The sequence below is a fragment of the Lutra lutra genome, chromosome 3, assembly GCF_902655055.1.
Source record: "Lutra lutra chromosome 3, mLutLut1.2, whole genome shotgun sequence".
Classification (NCBI taxonomy): Eukaryota; Metazoa; Chordata; class Mammalia; order Carnivora; family Mustelidae; genus Lutra; species Lutra lutra.
The window spans coordinates 74,671,058-74,694,253 of NC_062280.1; the positions used below are offsets into that span (position 1 = coordinate 74,671,058).

Genomic DNA, 23,196 nt, shown 5'->3' on the forward strand with positions numbered 1-23,196 from the left:
ACCCGGCCCGAGGCTCTCTCTGCCGCGATGTGAAGAGTGCCGGCGGGGGCGGGCGCGCAACGGGAGCATCCACCTCCCGCGGTGCCACTCCGGCCTGGGCTGCCCGCGGGAGCCGGGGGCGGGGAGCCGGGAGCGCCGCCCAGCCAGCGCGCCCCGCCCGTGAGAGAGGAGGGGCTGCGGCGCGGTGGACCACTGGAGGCGCAGCGCCGCCGCCGCCGCCGCCGCCGCTGTCGGTGCTGGAGTCCGCGGCTCCGCGCAGGCGGCGCCCGCGCCTCCGCTCCCTGGCCAGCCCGCGCGCCCGTCTGCCCGCCTGCTCGCCCGCCAGGGCCGCCTCCCGCCGCTGCCGCCGTTGCCGCCGCTGCCGCCGCAGAATCGGCGCCGCCGCTGCTCGCCTTCCAGGTAGGTGTCCTAGCGCAGAGGGGACCCCGGGAGCTGACATCGCGGTACCCGCACCGCAGCCCGGGGGCATTGTGCGCGTCCGGAGGGCTGGAGGGACGCGCGGGTGGGCAGCCGGGCTTTGGGCCCTGGAGGCGTCGCCGCCCCCTGGGGGTTCCCTTGCCTGGTGAACCCCGGCGGCGGGGGCGGCGATGCCTGTCGGGCCCCGTGGCCAAGGTGGGAGGGGGCGTCTGGGTCAAGGTTCCCCGCTCGCACCCTCCCTTCCCCCTCGTTGTTGGGGGAATTCCGGCCTCCTGGCTCGCGCGCCCGCATTCCTCCGCGCAGCCCGGCACCCCCGCTCAGCCTGGCTGCCGGGGATTGAAGCTGGGGCAGGGAGAAGGACTGATGTAATTGTCAGCGGAGAACCGAACCCGCGCGGCGAGAGCGCCAGTGCCCGCGCCCGCTCCAGCTAACGCCTACGCCGCACCTCCCAGCGAATCCGGGGAGCCGAGATGAGCGGCTGGGGAAGTTGTGCATTGGGTTTTATTGTGCGCGTGCACTGCGGACTGCCCTCGCGGGCCACCCCTGTCCCCCGGCTGCTGGCTCCCCTGCAGCCTTCTCTGCAGCTTTGGTCCACACCTCCAGCCAGGGCCGAGTCTGCCTTCCCTGGTTCAGACCGGGACAGCGTTTGCATTGCAGTCTGGACGTGCTTCCCCTGCATTGAGCCCCAAGCTGCCCGAAGATCTTGTCGCCGGGGATGCTGGGGGGAGGAGAGGAAGGGAGACCTGGGGAGGAAGCCAGGAAGAAGTAATGACACCAGCAGATTTTTTTTTTTTTTTAAAGCCTTTACTGTTGTGGGCACATCTGCATGACACCTTTGGAGCTGTTTTTGAAAGTTATGACCAGATACTGATTTTGTGGCAATTCTATGATATTCCGAACAGTAGCTTAAACATAGAGACCCAAAGCTGGGGAAAGCATTACATAATGGACATGAAGCAAATGACACGAAACTAAGTGAACCCACTGGGTTGCCAGCTTATTTCTTTCTCCCAGATGCAAAGTCCTTTAGGGTTTTTTTCTTCATACCAATTTCCTTCTTTAAGTAATTGAACTAGTTTTAGCAAATTGTATGTTATATTCACTCGTGATTTCACTCGAGAACAATTTTTCCTTGACATCTTTTCTTAAAATAAAAAATTTGCATGCTAGCGGATAGTTGTATATCAAGGGGCTGATTTGTAAATGTAGTCTTCCGTCAAAGGTAAAATTTTAAAATATCCCGTCTTAATATCATTAACTTTGTTTTCCTCTTGGTTGTGTTTTTTCCTCCCTCCTCCATCCCCGTTTGTTTTTTGGAAGCATTTCTACAGTTTGAGGTACCGCAAGCTCACAATGTTGATAATCCTCTCCAATGCTACAGCATTGCAGATACAAAGACTAATAATAAATGAAACAGAAGACCTCACAGTAACTCAGAGTGAGCAGAGTTCCCAAGGTCGAAGGGAAGCTGCAGTGTAACTCGCTATTATCGCCTATAGAGAATGTGTCTTGTCTTCATTGAGTTATAAGGAAGGTCCTGATTGGTAGAATATTATTCCTATTATTCTTTTACCCCTGAATTTCTTGTGTTTCCCCTTAAAATTTTTTTTTCTCAATGTGGAAACAAAATATTTCCATTAAAATCTTTGCTTTTAAAAAACCTAAAAATCCTGTATTTGCTGATTTTTTTTTCAGTTTTGTTATTGATAACTCAATTATACATGCAATGGATGGATTCCTTTTGGGATATCTCAGTTTCAAATTATGGTTTTATCAGATGTCTCTTGGTATATAGTGTGATATGATTCTGCTGAACTTTTATAGGAACGCGTAAGTTTTCTCGTCTCTAGTTAACCTTATGTTAACTTATGTTAACCTTATGTTAACTGTACTCAGTGAAGAGGGATAAAGTCCTCCTAAGATGAAGCATTTGTGGTTAGAGATCTGTAGTACCACCGCAGAAACAGAAACAGGTTAATGCATCAGTAGTTAAAAGTTTTATGTGACTTTATTCATGAAACTGTTGGATTAGGGAGAAGATTCAAATTTGATTAAAACGCCTTGGTTAGGTAGCATTCAGTGATCATTGAGTGGATAATTTCTTATGAGCATCCATCTGTTCAAGACACTGGTCTAGGTATTGTGGGAAGTACAAATGAGAATAAAAAGATGTCTCTACCTTCACGAGTTTGTAGTCTAGTTTGGGAGGATAAGTCATGAATTCTCAAGAGGTTTTTTTTTTTTTTTTTTTAACTGCGAAGGTTAAGTAATGATTATAATACTTCTTTAAAGTTTGTTTTTAACCTTGCAAAAAAGGTCTCATGCTACGCATTGACTTCTGGGAATTTTTTTCTTCTCAACATTATGTCACCATGATTCGTCCATGTTGTATATAGCTGTAGTTCACTGACTTCCATTGCTGTACATGATTCCATTATGTATCCGTAGCAATTATGTTTCCCTGTTCTGCCAGTGGCTCCCTCCCTCCCCTTGAAAAAAAATTTGCAGTGAGTGCTGCTCTGGTCATTCATGCTTCCTGGGGCACATGTGCAAGTGTTTCTCTTGGGGAAATACCAAGGTACAGAATTGTTGATTTGTAAGATGTGTAAGTATTCAATTTCCTAGTTGTTGCCAAATTATTTCCCAAAATTGTTGTACTAATTTACACAAGCCAGGGGAATAAACAAATACAAATCGTCAAATACAAACAAGCATTTGTATAGGTATGTGTGTTGAAATACATGTTTTGTTTGTTTGTTTTAAAGCAGGAGGATAAACTTAAAACCTAGCACAGCAGTTGTCCTCTGAGAGGACTAGGGGGATGGCATGGGGAGGAACACACAGGTGGATATAAGTTGTTGGTAATGATCTAGTACCTAAAATAAGTTCATAGATGATTATCATATTTTATTTTTTATTTTTTAAAAGATTTTATTTATTTATTTGACAGAGCGAGATCACAAGTAGGCGGAGAGGCAGGCAGAGAGAGAGGAGTAAGCAGGCTCCCCGCCAAGCAGAGAGCCTGATGCAGGACTCGATCCCAGGACCCTGAGATCATGACCTGAGCCGAAGGCAGAGGCTTAACCCACTAAGCCACCCAGGCGCTCAATGATTATCATATTTAAAAAAAAAGAAAGAAAGAAAGAAAGAAAGACGGTCTCATGCATGGAACAGTAGTAATTTAGAGTTCTAAGGAAAAAGAAAATAAGGACAATACAGTGTTATTATAAGGCACACCAGGCTCCTGTACCAAAAGACCCAGAAGATGTCAGTTGAGGGATAAGGAAACAGTCCCTGTGTATAGGCATGTATTGTGTAGAGTTCATGGCAGAGGCTTACAGGAAAGATGAGCAGGAAGTGGCCTTGCTGAGAAGAGGAACCTCAGCCATCTTGAACAGAGGAAATGAACAGAAGTGGAAGAAGCCATGGGGAATTTTCCAACCATGAACCACTCAAAGAGTTTATTAAAAAGTCTAGAGAACTGATAGATTGGGGGTGAGGGTGTGAAGGGGAGAGATTCAAGGCAGGATCCCTGGTTTGGAAGCTGTTGATTGAGATGAGAATTCTCTGTTTGGAGAGAACTAAAAAGAAAGAATGGATTTTAAAAGACGCTGGGAGAAGAATCCAAGGCTTAAGATCCTAAATAGGAATAGGAGGAAGGAGTCAAAGATGTTTCACTTCATTTATTTTTTTTAAAAAGATTTATTTATTTGGCAGAGAAAGAGAGACACAGAGAGAACACAAGCAGGGGGAGCCAGAGAGGGAGAAGCAGGCTCCCTGCCGGGCAGAGAGCCCGATGTGGGGCTCGATCCCAGGATGCTGGGATCATGACCTGAGCCGAAGGCAGAGGCTTAATCCACGGAGCCACCCAGGTACCCGATGTTTCATTTTAATTAAAAGAAATAGAGAAGTTGCGGTGGGAGCTTTTAGCATGATTTAGACATGTCAAGTGTGGGATGATCGATATTCAGCTTATGTTTGAAGATACGAACTTGGAGCTAGTGGGCAGTTAGGACACTCACAGTGAAGACTTTGATTTTCTCATGTTGTACCTGGTGCATATGGAAGAGTATCTGAGGGAAGAGGACATAAAATGCCTTTGTGTAATTTTATTGTGTGAAAGAGGTAAATGCTCAGTGGTTAAGGTGTGAAGATGATGTTTTGGATTGACAGGAATCGGGTTCATGGAATTGAGAGTGTGTTGGCATCACAGTCAGAAGAGTTGGAATCAAATCTTTCTTGACAGTTTACTAGTTGTGTGTAATTTGGGGAAGCAGACCCCTCTGATCCTCAGTTATGGCACATGTGAAATGAAGATACTAATAACCACTTCCCGTGACTTCAGGGAACAGGATGTGATGGAGGGACTAGAGCCTTGCGGGCTGATGTTTGCTTTCATACTGTTTCCCATCTAATGTTGCAAAGTAATGGCACATGTGTTTGTATTTTCTGACATATACTCCCTTGAAAAGGATAAAGGATTTCAACCCTTGAAGTTCTCTTAATTATAATAAAGAGTTGCTTATGCTCTCCCATGTGGACAGGATAGGGCTTTCTATTTCTAGGGCCATTCTGGAGTAATATATAGTGTCATTTTGATTGAATACCATTTTAGCTGGCATTCTGATTTGTAAATATTATGCTAGGTACTCAGCATTTTCTTGTCCTATTTTAAAATTCGTTTTCCGATTTTGCTTCTATTTCTTGACGTTTTCTGATCCTCTGTAATGTTTTTTTCTTGCTGATTTCACACCAGCTGATACAATGATTCGTGGTTGGATAGTTTTCCCCAAGGCAATGTAATCCTCAATTGCCTTTCCTTGGCATAGTGATTCGGAGAACATCTTGACATCTTGCTGGTAGTTCCATCAGCGGTTGAATGGAAATGTGGCAATATCTTACAGGAAAAAAGAAAAGAAAAAGGAAAAGAGAAAGACAGACCTCCTGAAGGAAAAAGTTTGTTGTTTACCATTATAGTCAGAAGTTATCAAAGAGCTCCTAAGAGAGTCAAGGGCTCACTCCAGAAGCCTCTGTTTTTCAGGGATGATTAGTCATACCCTTCACTTCAGCTACACATTTCCTATATCCCATAAATAGATATAAATATTTAATGACTTGAAATCCAGGCTGGACTCAGGAGCTTTGGTCAAAACAATGAGCAAAAATTAATTTTAGGGATAACTGACATGATCTACATCTCACTTGGTGAAAGTGGTAGTCTGCTCTTCTGGCACGGTTCTCAGTTTCCATGAACTTTGGAAGAAGTTCTGCATCCCTACATTCAGTTACCAGACCCTAGGCTGATCAGTTTCACAGAGAGGTGACCAGCATCTGTGGGTCTCGTGTGAATGGGCCATGGGCCGTCAAGTGCCTTCCTTCTTCTTTCAGCCCCTCTTTATTGAGCACCTACTATGTACCAGACACTCTCTTAAGTGCCGGCTCATAAACCTGTCTGCCCTCAGGGTCCACCCAAGACAGAATCTACCAAAAACAAATCACAATTGAATATGTATGCGAATGTGGAGGGTGGATCTGGCTTTGGTTTTGGAATTTGCATGAAGTTTCTATTTTTTCATTTGTTCCTTAAACTTTTTCCAGATTTATGTTTAGACCTCCTTGAATTGAGAGTGCTATGGGGGAAAAAAACACGGTCCCTGCAAAGAACAGTTACTTTAAATGTACTTCTGTTTTATTGACTTTTTAAAGCAGAAGACTTTAAGCTCATGGCAAGTCCTTTTGTCAAGAAGATACCTCAGTGTTGTCACATAGGAGAGACAGAGGTCAGGGAAAGGAGAGCTGGGTGGGTGAAGTCAGATTTGTGAGAATGGAATGTGTCTTAGCGCCAAGTTGATTTTTAAAGGGAAAAATGGAAAATAGACCAGAATGGTTAATTAAAGATCCAGCTGTATTACAGGGAATTGACTGTACTGAATCATGATGGTCGCAAGATGAGGTTTCTGGTGGGCTACATGAACCCTTCTCTTTGTGTTCACTTACTTTATATCGTAGTACAGTTTTTAAAAATCAGTTCTTTTTGTGTTTTTGAAAGTTTATCTTCCTTAGTAATCTCTACCCGCAAGGTGGTGCTTGATCTCATGACCCCAAGATCAAGGGTCACGTGCTCTTCTGGCTTAGCCAAACAGGCAGCCCTTAGGGTGTGTCTACATTAAAATAAATCATAATATAAATGTTGAATGTCTTTAAATTGTAAGAATTATGTTAATTATAGCCAGCAGAAAAGTCCAGTGACTCTTTCTGCTACTGGTTTGGCAGTTTACTTGAAAGTAAAGCCTCTCCTGTGGGAGAATATTCCATCCAGCAGGACCAGAGTCTCAAAATCTATAGTAAGCTGTGGAAAGGCAGAGCAAGAAAGGAGGCCAAGGTAGGTAGCTTACTGTCCAGGACTGTAAGGAATAACTGGGTTAGAGAGTGTTAAGTATGTAACTTAACTCTTAAGCTTCAAATAAGTTTAAATAAATAAATATGTAAACAAGTTTAAGTAAAAGTAAATTTACATAAGTAAATAACATTTAAATAAGATATCAGCAGACTGTCTTTTGAATCCGTTTCTCCAGTGTTGATAGTGAGTACAAATAATTCATAATCAATACACAAAAATGTTTCTCCTTTAGAGATGATGGATTATGTTTTTCTCTGCTCAAGAAAATCTGTGTATCAATTCACATAAATAAAACACATGAAGAAAATACTACTCAGGCACTAGAAATACTCATCTTTGCTTGATGGCTGGTGCTTGGATGACCTTTATATTAGATTACTAAGACGTTAGAGCTGAAAGAGGTTTAAAAAGTCATCTATTCTAACCTCTCCCATTTTCCAGCTGGGTAACCTGAGGCCCAGGGACTTGCCAAGTGAGGTGCAAGCCCTGTGTACAAATAGAACTAGAAGATAATGTACCAAATAATTTACTCCTGTTGGGGAATAACAGGAAATAATGCTCTTCCCTAAATTGTGGGTACGGGAATGAGAGAATGAACCAACAGCAGCCTCTGCAGTGGAATTTTAACCTTCTTTTGTATCCTTCTCCTTCTTGAGTGGCCAGTGTAGAAAGTGAAATCATACGTATATATGTATATTATTTTCTTGGGTTTTTAGAAAAAAGGCTTTGTTCTGAGGGTAAGATGAAAGGAATGACACTACAAATATCATTATTTAAATTTTTTTGCTGTTCGCTGTCTTGATCCCTATAACTTTGTCTTTTAATTCCATGGTCAGGAAAGGATAGAGAAAAATTAAATTTTCCTGGGTTAGATGCTTTTCTATCTCTTTTTCTTTGGCATTCTCTTTCCATATGGTAATATAAGAGAAAATCAAAATGTAGAGGGAATTGAGTCAGGAACAGAATATTAACTTCTACTTTTTTATCTTGCATTATGTTGAGGCAATTCTCACCATTGTGCTTGAGACAGCGACCTATCCACCTTTTGAAAAGAGCATGGAAGGAGAAGGGAGAGCAACAGAAGCATATTTTTAGAATCTTTTTTTCAAAAGTCAAACTTAAAATAAACCTGGCCTCAATTTTTAGCAATAGCTTTATTTCACATCTGCTACACTAGTGCCTAAGTTTTATCCTAATTTGAAGAAGTTACTTTGCTTTTTTTTTAATATGTAATGCAATGTTGCTGGGAGTAACACACTATGAACAATTACTAAAGCTTAAAGTATCTAAAAGAATATTAAAATTAGGAAAATTGTGCCATGTCATTTCTGGAGATAAAGTCTGATTTTTATTTTAAATTAAGATAACATTTTTGCTTTCTGTTTATCTGTCTCAGCTAGACAATCTTTTGCATATTCACACCCCATCAGGCAACAATCTGAGCAGTTTTTGTTGTATAATTTTCCTAGAATAGAAAAAGTAGCACAGTTTGAATGGCATGTTGATTATGAAAAGACATTAATGAAATTCTTTTTGATCTCAATAAACTTCAAATCGAAGCAAGAACTATAAAAAGAATGTGATCTCCAAGGTAGGCCAAGCAAATGTAGGGTTCATGTGCAACTCCATGAAGAAAGCAAAGGAGGAGAAAGCAAAATCGGCAAGAGCTCAGGGTAATGAAAGAGGAAGGTCAAGGAAGGAAATAGATCGCTATTCTATCCCAGCTTGTCTTCTAGTCTCGTTTCAATCCCATCTGATGGAGGTCGGATATGAGGGAGGATATCTGTCGCTACACTTAAAAAAAAAAAAGTTTTTAAATGTTTTGAAGAACGTAGAATAAGTAAGATGAAAAGACTGATAAAGTAAATGCCATTTAAGGAAAAAATATATTCTGTACTGGCAGAAGATAAATAGTACCACATGGAAAAGAAACCATAACATGCCCCAAACAAGGTTTAACTCATTAATATCCAAAGAGCTCCTATAAATCAATTAAGAAAAATGACTGTTAATCTAATAGGGAAGGGGGCAACAGATTGAAAAAACAGTTGACAGAAAAGGAATTACAGATGGCACTTACAAATATGAAACTGTGCTCAACTCATGGTAAGAGAAATGCAATTTTAAACTATTTAAGTTGCCCTCCCCGCACTATTAAGTTGGGAAAGATTTTGATGTTTGTTAGTGCCTTATAGTGGCAAGGGTTTGGAGGTAACTGACAGACAGGTTCATGCATTATTGGGGTACAAAACGTACAGCATCTGTGGATAACAAAATTAAAAGTTCACCTACCTTCTCACCCCCGGAAATCTAAGAAATTTTTCTATAAATATACTTGTACATTGCAAAATGAATTTGCGTAAAGATGTCGATTGCAACATTGTCTGTAGTGGCAGAAGACTCAGGGAAAGCTGAATATCAGCATGGGATTGGTTAAATAATTAGGAGCAGAAACAAAACTAGGTAGCTATAAATAACAAACACTTATCAGTTGCTAAATTTCAAAAAGTAAGATCATTCTATATTTGCTGATATGAAATGATTTCCAAGGTATAATAAGGGAACAAATCAAGGTACAGAGTGGGATATGGCTGTTGGTGCTAAATATGAGTTTGTAAATATATGTTTATGTGTAACTGTAAAGACTATCTCTGGAAGATGACACAAAAAACTGGTAAAGTGATTGACTCTGGGGAGGAAAACCGGGTGGTTGTATGGGGATGTAAAGGACACTTACTTAGGACACTTAGTATATCCCTTACTACCTTGTGAATTTTTAAACTTACGAACATATTATCTATTCAAACCAAGATAATTTTAAAATTTAAGAAGTACAAACTTTCAGTTATAAAATATATATATTTTTAATTTATTCGACACAGAGAGAGAGATCACAAGTAGGCGGAGAGGCAGGCAGAGAGAGAGGGGGGAAGCAGGCTCCCTGCTGAGCAGAGAGCTCGATGAGGGACTCAATCCCAGGACCCTGAGATCATGACCCAAGCCGAAGGCAGAGGCTTTAACCCACTGAGCCACCCAGCCGTCCCTCAGTTATAAAATTAAAAAAAAAAAAAAGATTTTATTTATTTATTTGACAAATGGACATTACAAGTAAGCAGAGAGGCAGGCAGAGAGAGAGGGGGAAGCAGGCTCCCTGCTGAGCAGAGAGCCCGATGCAATGCGGGGCTCCATCCCAGGACCCTGAGATCATGACCTGAGTCGAAGGCAGAGCTTAACCCACTGAGCCACCCAGGTGCCCCAGTTATAAAATACTTAAGTCATGGGGATATAATGTGATATAGTGATATAGTGACCAATATTGTAACAACTTTGTATGGGGACAGGTGTTAACTGGACTCATAAACGGGAATCATTTCATAGTGTATAAAAATTATCAGATCACTATGACATACACTTGAAATGAATAGGATATTATATGTCCATTATTACAATTAAAAAAAAATTGCTCAGGAATTGCTTTTACTGATCAAGAATGTTGAGTAGTTGTAACCAAACAGTTGTAGGTAGCTGTTATACTTGTAACCAATGGCATTCCTTTGCAACTTTGGGGCTCATTCTGATCTGATAGTAGTTACCATAAAGACTCAGCTAACAGGTGAGTAACTCATCTAACAGGCTAGAGTCCAGAGAAGAGGGAAACTGCCAGTGGTTGTCCTTTGGTACAGAGTTGCTGGCCCCTACCCTTTCCACACCCAGTTCTGTCTTTCCCGTCACTTGCATTGCATCTCACCCCCTTTTACCTCATCATTCCTGAACCCCCACAGTAGTCTCTATCCCCTACAACTCAGAAGCTCCTTTTTGTTCCCTGTTCCACTAGGGGTCTTCGTTTGGCTGCCCCTTGTGGATTTTGTCCTCCCAAGCAGAGCAGAAGCTCCTTTTTCGGGCCAGTTTATACTTGCTCAGAGTATTGTAAGTGAGTGATCATTCTGACATTCTTTTTTTTTTTTTTTTTTAAAGATTTTATTTATTTATTTGACAGAGAGAGATCACAAGCAGGCAGAGAGGCAGGCAGAGAGAGAGGAGGAAGCAGGCTCCCCGCTGAGCAGAGAGCCCGATGTGGGGCTCGATCCCAGGACTCTGAGATCATGACCTGAGCCGAAGGCAGTGGCTTAACCCACTGAGCCACCCAGGCGCCCCCATTCTGACATTCTTTAATCCTGTCATCTTTCTCAGGATAATTTTTTGAGAAAGTATTTCTTGAGCACCTACTAAGTCAGAAAAGGCCAGGAAGTAAAAAGTCCTCATGAAATTGACATTCTAATTAAAGTAAATAAAAAGTAAAAGTTAATTGCTGTTTTAGTTGCCATTAAGAACTGTTTAAGGACAATAAACGTGATCGATGGGGCCGAGAGCAGTGGGTAGTGGTGGTGGATGTTTGCTTCCCAGCACCGCCATAAGTAAGTATCAGGAATCGGGTGGCCTAAAACAAGAGAAATGTATTGTCTCAGTGCTGGCGGCTTGTAGTTCAAAACTAAGGTGGGTCCCTCCTTGCCTCTTCTACCTTCTGGCAGCCCCAGGCATTCCTTTGCTTGCAGTAGCACAACTTAGTCTTTGCTAACCTTCTTCCCATGTCTCTGTTTGTGTGTCTCCTGTTTGTATAGGACACCAATCATGATGGATTAAGGGCTGACCCTACTCCAGTATGACCTCATCTTAACTACATTGCAACAATCCTATTTATGAATAAGGTCATATCCTAGGCGAGCGGGGGTTAGGAATTCAGCATATCTTTTGGGAGATACAATTCGATCCATAACATTGGGCTTGCCTGGGTGAACGGACCAGGGGAAAGGCCTTGCTAGGTGAAGACATTTGAATTGAACCTCAATAATGGGTAAGAGCAGGTTGTGAAAAAATCTGGGCGCAGAGCCTTTCCTGCCAGAGGGAACAGCAAGTATGAGGACCCAGGGAATAAGCCTCTTGGAACCCAAGGTTTTACATTCTTAAAAAGGGCAAAAAGAGTATGTGGTTTGAGCAGGTGACTTTTATGGTTAAAGTCAATAGGACTTTACTTTTTAAATTTTTTTAAGATTTTTTTAAAATTTATTTGACAGATCACAAGTAGGCAGAGAGGCGGGCAGAGAGAGAGACAGGAGGAGGCAGGCTCCCTGCTGAGCAGAGAGCCCGATGCGGGACTCGATCCCACGACCCTGAGATCATGACCTGAGCTGAAGGCAGAGGCTTTAACCACTGAACCACCCAAATGCCCCAGGACTATACTTTTGAACACTCTTGGATTTTTCACTTTTGGTGAGGCAAAGACTGAAACGTTTTTTTCCTTAAAAATTAACTGCTGAGGGGGTGCCTGGATGGCTCAGTCACTAAAGCGTCTGACTTTTGATTTCGGCTCAGGTCATGATTTCAGGGTCGTGAGATCCATGCCTAGCACAGGGCCTGTTTGGGATTCTCTCTCCCCTCTTCCTCTGCCCGCCCACCCCCATTAACTGCTGAGAAATCAGGCCTATAAGCAGTGGCTTATCACATTTTAAGAATTTTGTTGATTAAAAATTGCCTTTGCATTTTTTTTTTAAAGATTTTATTTATTTATTTGTCAGAGTGAGCACAGGCAGACAGAGTGGCAGGCAGAGGCAGATGGAGAAGCAGGCTCCTGCTGAGCAAGGAGCCCGATGTGGGAGTCCATCCCAGGATGCTGGGATCATGATCTGAGCCGAAGGCAGTGGCTTAACCAACTGAGCCACCCAGGCGTCTCCCTTTGCATCTTAATAGAATTCTCCATCACTATTTTTGGGTTTATTAACCTAAAAACTTTAAGTATAACAACATCTGAGAATTAAGTAGACTTCATAATAATAGAGGTTATTTTCTAGAGGTAAATTAATTAAGGCTAACTATAGCCTTTAAAAACCTGACATCATATATTAAATTGTCATTTTCAACAAGATTATAATGTTTTTGTAGTTCTCTGTGATACCTAATGCTAAGTAGCATTAGCATGATTTATATTACATATTCATGAAAATTCTTAGTTTCCTTGAATTTAAAAATTGATTCAGAGTACAGAAAAATCTATATGGAAATGTAAATTTCGGGATAGTTAGTCAAGAAGATTCCATGTTAGACTGGTACCATCTTTTAGCATTCAGAAGTTAAAATGAGGTAATTTAAAATACTAAAATATTTAATGCAAAATTGACACTATGATATTTGCATTAGAATATTACATATGCCTACTTTAGCCAGAACTTTGATATGGTTAATACAGATTTATTTATTTATGTTAGAGAAAAAAATAGTAGTTATGAGTAACAAGCTTCTGCAAAAAATTCTGAATGAGTTAAAAAATGTTTATGTAAAATTAGATTTTTATAGAGAACGGCTATTTAGGTAAGGCTTAGTGTTATAAACATAGACTGGGGCCAAGGCTGCCTGGGTTCAAATCCTCGCTTGGCTTTGTCCAGCTGCGTGACTCTGAATAAGTCCATAACTCTACTTTGCTTTGCTTTCCTAAAATGGCAAATATAAAAATGGCGCCTAACACAGAGGATTGTTAAGAAGATAAATATGGTAAAAATAATAACAACTAGCACTTACACAGCACTTACTATGTGCCCTGTTCTTAGAAATGTATATGATTTTATTCTTTTCTTAGATATGTATATGCATTAATCATATACCTGTATGTACATGTATGTGTACATATATACGATTAATGCATATACATTTCTAAGAACAGGGCACATAGTAAGTGCTGTGTAAGTGCTAGCTGTTATTATTTTTACCATGTTAATTAAAAATTTATATTATCACTAGTTGGAAACTTACTATGTAAAATGTAAATATGGTCATAACGTCTTTTATGCCTTGTTGCAAATCAAAAGCTAATATGAGAGAGATAAGAAAATTGTCAACAGGATTTGTAAGGCTCTGTTCTAATCTGTCAGAAGTATTTTATATGCTGAACCCCCTTAGTTATTGATAGCAATGACTATATTCAAGAGATTTGGTTAGGTCTTAAGGAAGAAAGAAAGATGATTAAGCTGTCAGTCCTACTCTCAAGATTCTGCCCATCCAATAGGGGAGCTAAGATATAATTTAGTATAATACCAATCGTAATGAGGTAAGTGTCATACCAAGAATGTGAGTTAATACTGTGAGGGCCTGTGGAGGCTGTGAAGGATCTGCGAAGGTTTTGTGATTAAGAGGGACATGGGTAAAAATGTAGGAACTGATGACATTTCTAGGAGGTGGGAAGGTTGGAGAGAGAAATATGGGGTAGAGGATGAACAGAGAGATGGATGGGCAGAAGACCAAGAATCATGTCCCTGAGTCAAGAGAGAAAAGAATTTCTGGGAAGAGAAATGGGCTATCACAAATATAAAGAAGAGTCAAGGAAAAAGAGATTTTAGAAAGATCGTGAAAGCATTCCCTCCTTATCCTCCATGGGCTAGAGATTTGGTTGCGTATCCATTGACTTTTCTTGACAAAATAGTACATAGTAGAATTTCTGGGACAAGGCATATAACTGAAAGAATTATCGGGTCAGGGGCGCCTGGGTGGCTCAGTGGGTTAAGCCGCTGCCTTCGGCTCAGGTCATGATCTCAGGGTCCTGGGATCGAGGCCCGCATCGGGCTCTCTGCTCAGCAAGAAGCCTGCTTCCCTCTCTCTCTCTCTCTGCCTGCCTCTCCGTCTGCTTGTGATCTCTCTCCGTCAAATAAATAAATAAAATCTTTAAAAAAAAAAAAAAGGATTATAGGGTCAGATAAGATAGCATTTATGGGGCACCTGGGTGCCTCAGTGGGTTAAGCCTCTGCCTTTGGCTCAGGTCATGATCTCAGGGTCATGGGATCAAGCCCTGCATCGAGCCCTGCTGAGGAGGGAGCCTGCTTCTCCTCTCTCTCTGCCTGCTGCCCTGCCTTCTTGTGATCTCGCTCTCTGTCAAATAAATAAAAAGAATCTTTTTTAAAAAAGATAACGTTTATTTATATTGATGTGATTTAAATATAGTAAAATTTCTAGTTGTGTGTGTGTGTGTGTGTGTGTGTGTGTGTGTTTAATTCTCTAAAGAGCACTTTTAAGACAAGCTACCTTTTTTTTAAAAAGAGTTTATTTATTTATTTGTCAGGGAGAGAGGGAGCACAAGCAGGGGGAGCAGGAGGCGGAGGGAGAAGCAGACTCCCCGCCAAGCAAGGAGCCCCATGTGGAACTTGATCCCAGACCCTGGTATCATGACCCGAGCTGAAGGCAGGCGCTTAACCGACTGAGCCACCCAGGCATCCTTTTTTTTTTTAAGATTGTATTTAAGGACTAACTACCATTTGTTTAGCACTTTTTGTCTGCCAGGCATTCTCCGAAGGATTTGAGGTGATTATCCTCTTGTTTAAAGCCTTGCAGATGCTCTTACAGTCAATATTGTTACTTTTATTTTATGGATGAGGAAGCCAGGGTCCAGGGAGGAGGTGACCAGCTCACAATCCGCCTGTAGCAAGTGACCAAGGTGGATTCGAAACTGGCCTGTCTGGCCCTGAAGCCTGGACTCCTGACCAATTTTAGGTAATGATTGTTCCGTACCTTCAAGGTATTCTAGATGCAGAGTTGTTAAGACCCAACTTCTACTGATGACCGGCCACACTGGCCTTGCTGTTTTTGTAATAAGCCCGGGTTATTCCCACCTCAGGGTCTTGGCACCAGCTCTTTTCTTTTCTTTGGGGCACCTTCCCCCCACTACCCCCCGGCTCCTCCTCGCCTTTCCCATGTCAGCTCAGATATCAGAGAGGCCGACTCCAGCACTGCCCCGGAGTGTGTCCATGCACCCCCATCTGAGAACATCTTCTTTATGGGTTTATTTATTGTTTTTCGTCTCCTAACTTTCGTTGTCTATCTTAGTCACTGCTGTGTTCCCAGGACCTAGTTTCATGATGGGCGCTTAATATCTGTGGGATGAACGAAAGCATGATATCTCGAAGATACAGGATTTCAGGTCATTGGTGAGATTCTGCAGGTCTGTGGAGATGCTAGCAATTCCGGTCGGCGGTTGTTCCTTTCCTATTTAGCATGTCTTTTTTTCAATAACTTTGAATTGAAAACTAGGTGACATTTTAAAGGAAAGTACTAAAACTTTCTGCTGTATTTAAAGCAATACAACTTCATTGTAGAAAATCTTGCAAACACAGAAAAGCGTGTTTTTAAAATTACTTTTAATCCTGTTTCTGGAAGCTGAATTTTAGCGTTTGGTTATATGTTTTCAATTCTTTATAAATTGCTTTCTTTTTTTTAGCAATGAATCATGATGATTTCTTGTATCACCCATTATTCTTCTTAACTTAATTGTAAAAATAGACTTTATTTTTAAGAGCCGTTTTGGGTTCACAGCAAAATTGAGCAGAAACCAGAGAGATTTCCCATCTATCCCTTCCCCCAAACAAGCCAAGCCTCCGCTATCCACACCCTACCAGACCGGCACGTTTGTTAGAACAGATGAGTCAACTTTGACACATCATCGTCACCCAAAGTCCATAGTTTAGAATAGGGTCCACTCTTGGTGTTGTACATTCTGTGCATGTGGACAAGTGTAGAGTGACATGTATTCACCATTACTGTCTCATACAGAATAGTTTCACTGCCCTAAAAATCCTCTGTGTTCCTCCTATTCATCCTTATCCCCAACACTATCCCCTAGCTGCCTCTGATCCTTTTACTGTTTCTATGGTTAAACTTAATTTTTAATAGGTGTAGAATATTCCATTTTATGTACATGCCATGTTTTACTTAATTCCATTTGGACAGCGAGGTGGTTTTTCTGCGTTAAAAAATAACCTGATGAATGGCCTTGTACACAGATTTTTGTTTACAGCTCTGATTGTTCCCGAAAATGACCATATTGAGAATTAAAGGATACGAACACTTTAAGGCCTTTATTATGTGTTCTCTAACAGCCCAGTCCTTCAGATGTTTTTTAAAACCATTTTTCTCTCCCACTGAGAATGTATGAATGGGCTTAGTAGGAAGAATTGTCCTATTAGCTGCAAAAATACAGACACAGTAATAATGGCGGATGTATGTACAGTTCACTATGTGCTAGCAATTGTTTTAAGTGATTGTCTTGATTTCAATCATTAAATCTTCACGATAATGCTGTTGGTTAGTACTATTATTAGCTCCATTTTATTTTATTTTATTTTATTTTTTTAAGATTTTATTTATTTATTTGACAGACAGAGATCACAAGTAGACGGAGAGGCAGGCAGAGAGAGAGAAGGAAGCAGGCTTCTTGCTGAGCAGAGAGTCCGATGCGGGACTCGATCCCAGGACCCTGAGATCATGACCTGAGCCGAAGGCAGCGGCTTAACCCACTGAGCCACCCAGGCGCCCTATTAGCTCCATTTTAAAGATGAGAAAACCAATACACAAAAAGGTTAAGTAACTTGCCCAAATGGTTTTCTTGGCTGTAATGTAAGGCCTAAACCTCAGCTTATTGTGTCACATGTTCTCTGTTTTTCTGGTGCGTAGTACAGACTCACCAAATGTCCCCTGTGGTATTCAGGATACAAGTAGTAGCATCAACGACATATGATAACTCGAATGACCATAGAGAATTTTTTGAAAAAGATTTTATTTATTTATTTGAGAGAGAGAGAGAGAGAGAGAGAGAACGAGCAGAGGGGAGGAGCAGAAGGAGAGGGAGAAGCAGACTCCCCACTGAGCAGGGAGAACGTGGGGCTCAATTCCAGGACCCTGAGATCATGACCTGAGCTAAAGGTGGATGCCCACCCGACCAAGCCACCCAGGCGCCCCTGAAATGATCATAGAGAATTTTATTGGCTCTTAATTTTTCAGGTAATGGGTACTCAACTAGAATTTTCCTTAATTCTTTCCTTCAAATTTCAACCTCATCTAACTCACTTGGCATTTAATACAACATTTATGCTGATTAACTGCTACTTAATGACAGGTTATAATTTTTTTTTTTAATTTCTGAGAAGCAACTGAATACAGCATACGTCCATCAGATGCTCTGAATTCTTAACTCTGGCTTTACTGTTTTTAGTATAGAAATGCTCTCAGGCAAGTAGTAAAATATGACCCACATTTTTATTTTTTGGCCAATATTATTAATCTCAATTGGAGACAAAAAGGAACGTAGACAAAAATCCACTTTGCTTTAAAAACCAAATGAGAGCTTCCCTGTGACAGCAGGTAAAGGCAGCATTTTAATTTTTGGCTTCCCTGTGGAAATTCTGCTTTAAGTTAATAGGAAGACATATTCTTTTCCTCCTTTCCACTGTTCTTTCCCAAACCTCAGCCATTACCCTTTGCACACATTTCGTATTTCTGGTGATTTGCTCCTGAGGATGCTTGCATATTTGCTCCTAAGTGCTTTGCTGGGTCTTTTTAGAAAGACAGACGGTTTTATTGCCTGGGTTTGGGGCTACATCCTATGGTTTCCTGGCTCACTGAGATATTGAGTCTTCAGCCTTTAGCTGCCTTTGAGCGAATGCTCCGATGTCATGGGGAGCCTCAGTGGGACTGATAACCATTAAGGGTTGTTTTTTATTTCCACTTGTTAAATCCCCAAAACTAATGCTATTAGAGGGCTTTTCATAGAAATAGAAAGCACTGTCTATTCATCTTTTTAGCTCCCACATCACATAGCCTTGTACATAGTGGGCATTCAGTAAGTGTTGTTGAATATATAATTTTTGTTAATTGATTCATATAAAATTACACTGTACATTGCTTGTTATTAGAATGCTAATTATGGGTTTATTTAGTTTGTATTTACACTCTAATCTGTGGGAGCATTGAAGGAAAAGCTTGTAGAGCTTGTCCTTTAAACTTTAAAGGAACACACATACTTGGATAAAGCAGTGCTGAAGTTCTCTTTTCAAATGCCCATTGTAGGATAGCCAACTGACAGTTATTTGCTTCTCTATGTAAGAAATACATAAAAAAATACTTTGAGTAAAATGCCTAATTATTCTTTGTAAGCAGACCACATAATGTGAAATGACCAGGTTTAGGGATTACATTTTTCAAAGCCAGCAGTAAAGTAAACAAAGGTTAACATGCATTTCTTTAAGTTGAAGATGCTAGAGCTTTTTAATTGCTTCTTTTTGGTTTAAAACAGTCCATTTGACAATTCTTTGCAAAACAGTAACTTATGAGTTAGTTGCAAGTAAGGTTCTGTTTCTTCAGACACATTAAAGAAATATCCACAAACTTTTTTCCTTTCTCCTCCTCTGGCATGGGTATCATGACTGTACTTAAAACAGGAAATTAGTAATCTCTTTTTGAAGGTGATGATAGAATGCTGACTTTGACAAGTTAGTTCACATCTGCCCCCAAGTTTTAGTTTAAAAATGCAACTTGGATGATAACATTGCCAAAATGCTTTGTGCCAGGATGTATTACTGGCGTTTTAGGAGGAGGGAGTTACTTAATAATTTTATGCAGTTTTTCATGCTTCCTTAGAATTGTCTTTCTAAAATGGATGGATTTTCTTTAGGAATTCCAGAAAGCTTTTAGGGGAATATTCCTAAAATTGTATCCTCTACATATATTATTATTTTATTGAGAATTAAATTTAAATTAATCTCTCTGATTTGAAGGTAGTTAAGAATCATGGTTAGTCCTCTGCCTAAAGAAAATATTGGTAGGCAGTGTTGGGAGTTGGCGGGTGGTAGACAGCTGATTTCCATAAAGTCAGGATGACAAATTGAAAGGGAAAATGGCCATGCTTCAAAATCATGGTTTTGGGAGGATAACTTTGAGAATATTTTATGACAGACAGATGCCCAAAATATCCGTCTTATATTCTCTTGTTGTCTCAATATCTAAGACTTACACCTAGCACATGAGACTTCCAGCATTACCCGAATCACAGAAGGGACCTTCTGGTCTACCTCTCTCATTTTTGAGGTGAGGAACCTGAGGTTCTGAGAGGTTCAGGAAGGTGTCCAAGCCAGGGCCAGTTTTATACTTACCATTCCAGGTCTGGCTGTGAATCCATCCAGACCTGGTACAAGGTACACATTAGGACTGATTTGCAAATATGTATACAGATGTGGAGAAGGTGCTGATGGGACTAATGATAGTCATTTTCATCCTGAGGAATCTGTCTACTGGTTAGAGTTCATGGCTGTTCTTACAGTGCCTTTTCAGATATGATTTTGGCTTTAAAACCAAGTCATATTGTAGGCAGAAGTAGATCCTGCCTTGGTCCATTTGGACTGCTATAATCAAGTACCAAAGACTGGATATCTTATAACAATAGAAATTTCTTTCTTATAGTTCTGGAGGCTGGAAATCTGAGATCAGGATTCTAGCATGGTTAGTCTGGTAAGGTTATCTTCTAGGTTGTATACATCTCATATCCTTACATGACAGAAAGAGTTGTGGTTTTTCTCATGTTTCTTGTGCTTGGGGTTCATTGAGCTTCTTGGATCTGTGAGGTTTTAGCTTTCAAGAATGTTTGAAAATTCTATACCATTATTCGAAAATCTTTTCTACCCCTTCTTCATTGTCCTTCCTTTGGGAATGTGTATTTACCTATATATTAGACTGCTTACAGTTGTCTTACTGCTCACTGATACTCATTCATTTTAAAAAATTCTCTTTTCTCTCCTTTTCACTTTAGAGATCTACTATTGCCATGTCTTCAAGCTTAGTAATCTTTTCTTTGGTAGTGCCTAAAATAATCCAGTGTATCTTTCATCTCAGACCTTGTAGTTTTCATCTCTACAAGTGATATTTGGGTCTTTTGAAATGTTTTCCATGTTTCTATTTGAATTTTTGAATATATAGGATACGATTATAGCTGTTTTAATGTCCTCGTCTATTAATTCTAATATTTGTATCAACTCTGGATTGAGATTGATTTATGTCCTTATTATAAATCATAATTTCCTGCTTCTTTGTGTGGCTGTTAATTTTTGATTGGACGCCAAATATTGTGAATTTTATTTTGTTGGTCCCAGATATTTTTAAATTCTTATCAATATTTTTCAAATTTGTTCTAGATGCAGTTAATTTACTTGGAAATAGCTTGATTCTTTTAGGTCTTGTTGTAAGATTTGTTAGGTAGGACTAAAACAGTGCTTAATTAAGGCTAATTATTCCCAGAACTGGGTTAGACCCTTCTGTGTACTTCGTCCAGTGTCCTCTGAATCACAAGACTTTCCATTGTGGCAGGTGGGAGCAGGCAGTCTTCCTGATTCTGTGTGAGTGTTACCTCTAATCCTTTTTAACATTTTTTTTTCCTTCAACGTCCTTAATTTCCTTATACCCGCAAGCAGGACCAAGCTGAATTCTCGAGGAGAACTCTCTGCATCTCTCCAGAATTGTCTCTCTGTAAACTTCTCTCCTTTCCTTTGAACCATAGCTACCTTGGTCTTCTGGACTTTTGACTCAGTATGTCTGCTGGTCCTTGCCTGGCTTCTCTCTCCCTGTGCTGTGGCCAGAACTCTCAAGGCAGTAAGCAGGTACAATCTTAGGACTCACCTCACTTTCCCATCTTTCAGAGATCACTGTTCTTGTTGCTAGATGGTGTCTTCAAAACCATTTCTTCATCTGTTTTGTCTATTTTTGGTTGTTTCAAGTAGGAAGGTAAATTTGGTCCTTGTTACTTTATCTTGGCAGAAGTGGAAGTTCCATGGTCCTTGGAAAGTAAGGAGGCAGACAGAGGAGTGACATACAGACCTTGAGAGGTTGTGGGAAAAGTTTACATAGACAGTGTCATGAATGGGAAAGCATAGGTGATGTGGTAAGAGTTTCTCTGACAGATTCAGAAGCAACTGAGCAAGGTGGCTACTGGCTTTATTGATTCATTGATTATTCTTTGGTAGCTACTGTTTGTTTGTTTAGTGTCTGCTCTGTGCCCAGGCCTTGACATGCATTATTTCTTATTTCTGCAATAAGCCTGAAAGGTATCGTTATTGATAATCCTTTTCCACCTCCCACCCCCCACCTTCTTCCCACCCTCCGTCCCAGCACTTCTCGATGTCAGAGATGAGGAAATAGAAATGTGAAGTGACTGCCAAAGTCTTGCAGCTCATAGTTTGTATAATTAGATTTCAGACTCCATTCTTTTTTTTTTTTAAGATTTTATTTTATTTGACAGAGATCACAAGTAGGCAGAGAGGCAGGCAGAGAGAGAGAGAGGAGGAAGCAGGCTCCCTGCCGAGCAGAGAGCCCGATGCGGGGCTCGATTCCAGGACTCTGGGATCATGACCTGAGCCGAAGGCAGAGGCTTTAATCCACTGAGCCACCCAGGCGCCCCTTCAGGCTCCATTCTTGTAGCTTCCAAACCAATTGGTCCTACTACGTTCTCCCTGCCAACAGTGAGATTTGTGTTGAGAGAGTGATAGGGGAATTGAGCTTTGCTAAAAATGGATACGTTTCAGGGACAGCTCCTGACTAACTAGATCAGGAATGGAGAGTGTCAAAGATGAAGGCTGATGGATGAGAAGAAGAACAGTTTCAGAGGCTTAAGCTCTCTGTGGCATAGTTAGCCTTGGATTATGGCAGTGAAAGTGAAAGTGATATGGAAGGACATTCCCAGAATTGTACCTGATATTCTCATTAATTCTGGATTTCTAATAACAGCTCCAGAAAGATTGTAGATCTGAAAAAGGTAAAACAACAATGCTTGTAGAAAAGAAATAAAGGAAGATTAAAAAAAAAAAAAAAGACATAAAGAGGGGCTCCTGGTTGGCTCAGTTGTTAAGCATCTGCCTTCAGCTCAGGTCATGATCCAGGGTCCTGGGATAGAGCCCTGCGTTGGGCTCCCTGCTAGGTAGAAGGCCTGCTTCTCCCTTGCTTCTGTTCCTTCTCTCACTGTGTCTCTCTCTATCAAATAAATAAATAAAATCTTTAAAAAAGAAGACATAAAGAGTACTCATCATAAAGGAAAACACTGAAAATTTGACTGTAGTGAAGTTACTTTAGTAAAAACACTGGCAGAGAGCAAAAGAGCAAGCAACAGAGTAGAAGGTATTTCCAGTACATATGTCCAAATCATCTTTAGGTCAGTCACTTGGACAAATGGGAAGTTAAAGGTAGTCACTTTTTGAAACACTCATATATTCTATTCTATCAGAAATTCATTAACAAACACAATGGCTTTGTATATTTCCAGAATTGTTTGTCTAATCCTCTTAAGGGCATTATGCTACTAAGCAGCACAGCTAAGTGTTTGATCAGTTTTAATTAGAATGATCATTTGTCACACTTTAGAAGCATTTGGCTCTTGGCTATAGGAGTATCAAAGGCTGAGCAAAGAAGTATTAATTCTGCCATCTTTTAAAGTTATATTTCGAGCTGTCAAAACTAGTCACAATTTCGTCAGTATGGAACCTTCAACTATTCAAGTTTATTTAGTGTGCTGATTAATCAAATTTTCATCT

General features: G+C 40.7%; 1 protein-coding gene across 1 annotated transcript in view; it reads left to right on the forward strand.

The window, feature by feature from the left end:
• The first annotated feature begins 225 nt into the window (after positions 1 to 225).
• Positions 226 to 23,196, forward strand: part of OSBPL6 (oxysterol binding protein like 6) — a 211,430-nt gene continuing 188,459 nt past the window's right edge. Inside the window, 1 exon segment of the mRNA XM_047722287.1 lies at positions 226 to 399. The gene's annotated coding sequence lies outside the window, so the exon portion shown is untranslated.